General features: G+C 42.7%; 1 protein-coding gene across 3 annotated transcripts in view; it reads left to right on the top strand.

Moving 5' to 3' along the window:
* The first annotated feature begins 1,940 nt into the window (after positions 1-1,940).
* LOC136840572 (tRNA dimethylallyltransferase) overlaps positions 1,941-6,000 on the top strand; it is a 350,659-nt gene continuing 346,599 nt past the window's right edge. Inside the window, exon 1 of one of the 3 annotated variants that reach the window (XM_067107186.1) lies at positions 1,941-2,297. The gene's annotated coding sequence lies outside the window, so the exon portion shown is untranslated. The remainder of the gene's footprint in view (positions 2,298-6,000) is intronic. The other 2 variants (XM_067107185.1, XM_067107184.1) reach the window with 2 other exon arrangements.

The following is a 6,000-nucleotide window of genomic DNA, read 5'->3' as shown; positions in this document are numbered from 1 at the left end:
CTGGTTCTTAACCTTTTTTGGCAGTGACCCAAAATCTTGTCCAAATGAACCATGGCGACCCATTCCCTCGTAAACATTTTCTTTTTACATAATTATGCTTATGAAAGCGTGTTACAGAACAAAAATTACATGCAGAGATTTTTATTAATGCAAGTAGCACATCTGCATAACAATGATCTATAAGAAAGAAACAATACATTAACAGCATAAAGAAAACCAAAAAGTTTTTGTTTCATGATATAAAATTAAATGTATAATTAGGTCATCATTTACCTCTGTGGAGGAAGAAACGCAAAATTATTCATACAAACCTACTTAACATGTAGTAGGCTACTATTACAATCAATGAGAACCTTGACACTGGATTGTTTTGACCAGCTCCTCAAACTGGGTGATTTTGATGACAGACTGCATCTTAGGTCATCCTCTGGTTGCAGGCGGTTTCTGTACTTTGTCGTTGTGACTTGAGGGCTGAAAATCCTGCCTCACACAAGAAAGCTGTAGCAAAGGGAAGGGGTGCCATCAGGGCTTCACCTCCAAGAATCGGCTTTTCTTTGTATACTTTTACCCAAAATGGGCTAGGTGCTTGCCTTTTGAAATTGTAATGAAATGTTTCATCATACTGAATCTCGATAAGCTCCTGTAGCCTGTTGATGTTTGCAGTTTCTTCAGGCAGGCATTCAGCTTCAATGTCAAAAGGGTTTCTTATCCAACTGTATTTATTTGCATTTTCTGGAATGTAATGATCGAACTCTGTGATCAACTTGGATATATGTTGCACAATAATGTTTTGGACTTGGTTGAGAGAAAAATCTTCATCCTCCAGAAGTACATGCAGAGAGGGAAATAATGCAGTCTTTCCAGCTTTAATTTTATTCATCCACAACTTAGGTTTTCCTTCGAAAACTGACAGTTTCTCAGAAAGCCCAACTAATGTCCGATCACGACCTTGCATTGAAATGTTCATGGAATTAATCTCAGCAAACATATCTGCAAGATAGACTTCTTGCATCAACCACACTGAATTTGAGAATTTGTGGGTCAATGAGCGTCTCTTTTCAACCAGAAAAACCGTCTCATTCCGCAATTCAAGCAATCGCTGGAGCATTGGAGTGGTACAACAGTTGTATATGTTCAGAACCTAAATGAGACCACATTTGAGTGAATAATCTAGAGTTGAGAGCCCTAGCTTTAAAAGAATTAACAACTTGAATTACCTCCTGCGTCACAGTCTGCAACTCCTGTGACAATTTCTGAACAGCAGGATTTTCACGGTGAACAATCACCACACACGGATTTTCTTGCCTAACTCGGGCAATGAAGCCCTGACGTGCAAGTGTCTATATTGGGAAGATTTCCGACCTCAATTAAATGTTCTATGTCTCTACAATGGTCTGCTTAGATATTAATGAAGTACGTATTCTTAATACAATGTTTTCTCTAATAATAATAATTATAACAAGAGTGTTGGGGAAATAATAAGCCCACAAACTTAAAGTTATAACCCTTTGGGACCCAATGAAATTGTTTGGCTACCCAACTGTGGGTCGCGACCCTGGGGTTTAGAACCACTGAATTTAGAAGAACAGGAGTGGTAAATATTACTGATCTGATGTAGACAGTCGCCTCTGAGGTGACTTGGGCTTGGGAAGAGGCAGAAGGTAGAGAGGGAAGCAAATGGATAATAGCATGAGAAGGGTTTCGCAGAGTAGGATGCTTTGTCAGAAGTACCTGGAGAAGACGCATTAAGGCAGCCGATCCATAGTTTGGGAATGAAAAATTTCGTTGTTCAAAGCTTCAATTCAAAGTATTGCTTCACGTAGGCAATCTACCAAAATATATATTGCTTTACATTATTACCCATAATCTTGTTGATATGACGCTCAATTGGTACAGGTAAACAAGAGTAATACGTTCATTTGACACACAAATCATTGTAAATGTGTGACCCTCTGAAGAGAGACAGAACTCGGGCATTTGATGAGACGTCTCTGCTCTCTGCTGCTGCTGCTGCTGCTGCTGTTGGCATCGTTCACCAAATCGGCGTCTGTGTCCAGAGCAGGCAGTCTGAACAACAATCAGCTGATCGAGTCAACATGGCTTCCAATGTGGTAAATGTGGCACGAGCGGCTAGGGTTCCTGTGGTTGTAGTTTTAGGTGCGACAGGCACGGGAAAGTCTAAACTTGCTATAGAAATCGCAAAGAAGTTTAACGGAGAAATCATCAGCGCAGATTCCATGCAGGTAATGTTCGAGTGTTATTTGGCGACGGTTCTTAGAATGCTGTTTTGACATAGCGTATCCCGTTCGATGGCGGATGGCCATTCTTCCTTGTAACATTTTGTTGTCTCGGCAAAGAGAATACCTTCTCTCTGTACACTAGATTTAGACTGGCATGCTCATACGCTTATGCTAGCCTAGTGGTTAGTGGTTAGTGGTTGTTCCAAGCGTTAAGGCTATCTATCGCGCAGTGCAGTTGAACAGGCAGGCAGGATAGCGAAGCCTATGCTGATTTGTTGCACGCTACTCTTTATCCTGTTCAGTTGGCTGTTCAATGAAGGCATCCACAGGCAATTGGCCAGGACCCTATGTAGACGGACGATGCAGTTTTCGCCAATGTTGTTTGATTAACAAATGTTGTTTTGACTTATCATCTGCGTATTTCCATCTTGAACAAGAAATTTCGGTATTGTTTTATAAGTTGCCAATACACACTATGAAATTGTAACTTACATTTTTGAAAAGAGCTCTTCATTCTCATTATTTTGAACCCCATAAACACTATTCGCAAATGGCAAATAAAAAAATTAGAAAATTTACACTTATAAGGTAAGAATACCCCTCCCCTCCATAGCTAATACGGCAAAATTGTAACCAGTCAACACCCGTTGGTGAAGTTATGTTGGTATTTTAAGGTTCTTTTAGTGCCCGATTATTTCATAGTCATTTTTGCATGAAAAACTCAAAATGGTTTTTCATGCAAAAATGGCTGGCTGGAGTCTTATTGGCAACTTGTAAAATTTTACCGAAATTTCGAACGTACAGTAAATGCATTCTGCAAATATGCATTGGATGTCAGAAGCATCTGTTTTGCGTTTATTCTTTTTTTTTCTTACTTTACTCGAGCATCAGCCCCAGTATGATATTGGAGCGTTTTGCTTTGTTCTTAACCATAATAGCCTAGGCCTATGCTTACTATGGAAAAGCAATACAAAATATTGCAAAATTAGGGTAGTTTGCTGAACTGCAGACCCAAGCTTTATGTCCATACCACTACTCTACCTCCAAACGAAACATTGTATAGAATAAAAGTTGTTCAGTAGATTTTGGGAGGGTAGTTCACTCCTAATTTTATGGCAGCAAAGTAAATTTTTCAAAGTCCCCAGCAAAGTACATTTTTCGGGTAGTTTGCAGCTTACGTTGACGCCACGTAATGCTGCTTGTCCCGTCCGCCAAGGTAAGTAGTTCCACACAAAACGCCATGTTCTCTATCTTTCTGTGGGGGTCCAGGGGGGCAAAGCCCCCCCAGCCAGGTAAGGGCACGCCACACTAGGTTTAGGTTGGTTAGTTACAGTTTCGTCATTTTAGTACTGATTTCGTATGTTGGTATTCCTCCGCGACTAGAAAACTGGCAGACGACACCCCATCAACGTACACTGCAGGCGCTCCAATTTTTCAAAGTCCCAAATCATTTGACTTGAAGCCTGTCCTGCAGTACTGTACTGTACCTCACTCCCTTAGTTCTTGAGATGGTCTCCTCAATCACCATGTTACCCGGTCATGGGGAATTTAAAACCGGCAATTGCATGCCCAGTTGACCTAGGTCAAGCCCTAGGCCTACTGATTTTTTTAATTCCAACCAATCAGAATGGTATGATTTACTTACCCGTGCTCTAATCCAGATGCAGCCATGCTTTACTATTCCATATTCCAGAATGAAAGCATTTAATGTGAATGTTATTTTTCTGCTACGCCACGTGATGAATTTGATGCTGTAGAAACTGTGTCGTTTGGGAACGGTATATGAAAGTTGTTTCGTGTAAATTTCTGCTGTTTCTTAAGTAATTAAACACGTTCATCTGCTCCATAGTCATCAAACGCTGCCGCTCATGTGCATGTTATTGTCTTGACCAAATAGCATACAAGCCAGTTCTAGCATTCCCGTGTGAAGAAGGCTAAAAAGCAACCTCAAATGAGGCAAGTTCATTGTTGTCTCAGATTATTATATGAAAATTATTTGGACCTGCTTCCACAGACGTGTATCTAAGACCAGTCCATGTGTCTAATGTTAAATGTTGGTTTTGGGGGAAGTCCATTGAGGGTGAAGCCCCCAGCCAGGTCAGGCCACAGCTCTAGAAGGCTATAAAATGATTTCAAATAATGCAGGTAGTTCATTTGTTGCTGTAGTTAAATTATTATGACAAAAACTAAGGATCTGGACCCACTACCACAAAGTGGGTAGCCTAGGCCAGTCCACATGTTCAGTCTTAGTGATACTTGGGAGGGTTCCGAGGGTAGCAAACAGCACTCTAGGAAAGGTCAGTTGTTCCTGCACAAACACAAACCTTCGTTCTTTTCATAAGATGTAGCTGGCAAACAAGTTAGAACGACCGTTTAACTTTCAGACAAGGTCGTTAACTATCGACAGGTAGGGGAAAGCCCTGTCCACATGTCACTGTGCACTCCACTTTGCATCTGGACACTGTCATTTTTGGATGTCTGTGTAGTCTCTGCCTGACTTGCCATTTTCATTCCTATGCTAGTTGAGTATTATTCTTTGCTTTGTGTGATTGTTTTTGCCAACTAAAGAAAGACAATGAGTCAAACCCCTCAATCATTTCTGCTTTGTACCTTTATGAGGAAACTTCAGTTGTTCCGACACGATATACAAACCATCAGTCCTTTTCATTAGGGGAATTACTTAAGCTGGACACGGCCATTAAACTCTTGAACAAGGTGGTTAGGCAGTAACTACCATCAGCTAGGCAGGAATACCTGCCTGCCGAGATGTAAACATTCCAGTTTGCTTTCAGCCGTCATGCGTTGCAGACGTGATTTGTGATTGCCTTGCGTAATCAGTTGTTCCCCTGCGTCTGTATCTTGGGTTTGATGGCCAAGGGCATATTAAGAGGGGTGAAACCGAGTGGTAATGCTTCTCTTCCAGTAGCCCTTTATTTAGATACTGGAGGCGTTCCCCTATACGTTCGAAGGTATTAGATTGGGATGTAATATCTTCGCTCCCCTTCTTGGGCTCCTGCCCTCCATGTACAAGGGCATGGCTAATTTCTTTTCTACTTGTGCCGTGTTGTTTTCGCTGCCTACGCTATAGAGAGTTGTTGGGGGGGAGGTTGTGGTCGTCATCGGTAAGTTTCGCTTCCACAGTGCCCTTGGTGGCCCCTCCCCTCCTTACATCTCTCTGCCTGTAGGTTCTTCCTTATCTCTCCGTCGGTAGAGATCTCTCTCCTTCACCCTCTTTGCTTCCTCGTCGGGCGAAGACCGTGAGGGGGCGGTGCAGGCGGTCGGCCGACCTCTTCTAAGGGGCCTCCTCTCGCTGCGTAGGGAAGTTTCCCTCAGAGCGAGAGGAGTCTCCCTCTACTAATCATCTTTGCTTTTTCTTTCAGTTGACAGTGAGCAATGCAGGCACAGCAGTAGTTGGCTAGATCTCAGTTGGGATATCTTTGCATGACGGAGTCCCAACGTTCATTCAGCGTTGCTTTGGGATCGACCACAGTACCTGGTTGGAATGGCATAGCTCCACATCAGGATCATTCCAACTCTGTTCCCACTGATGTGGATCGATCGCTGTCATTGCTGGCCTTCATGTATGCTGTGGCACTGCCTCTGGCATATCTGTGGTCCATCTGCTCCTGCTGTTTCCTGTGTTATGCTCCTGTTGACTCGACGAGTCTCAGGGTGGCTCTTCCTGGTCTCCTGCCACAGCCGTCCTGATCATTCCTGTCACTGCTGGTGACATTCATGCGATGTTCCTGGCCATTGCTGT

The sequence above is a fragment of the Macrobrachium rosenbergii genome, chromosome 8, assembly GCF_040412425.1.
Source record: "Macrobrachium rosenbergii isolate ZJJX-2024 chromosome 8, ASM4041242v1, whole genome shotgun sequence".
Classification (NCBI taxonomy): domain Eukaryota; kingdom Metazoa; phylum Arthropoda; class Malacostraca; order Decapoda; family Palaemonidae; genus Macrobrachium; species Macrobrachium rosenbergii.
This window is presented reverse-complemented; position numbering and strand designations above follow the sequence as displayed.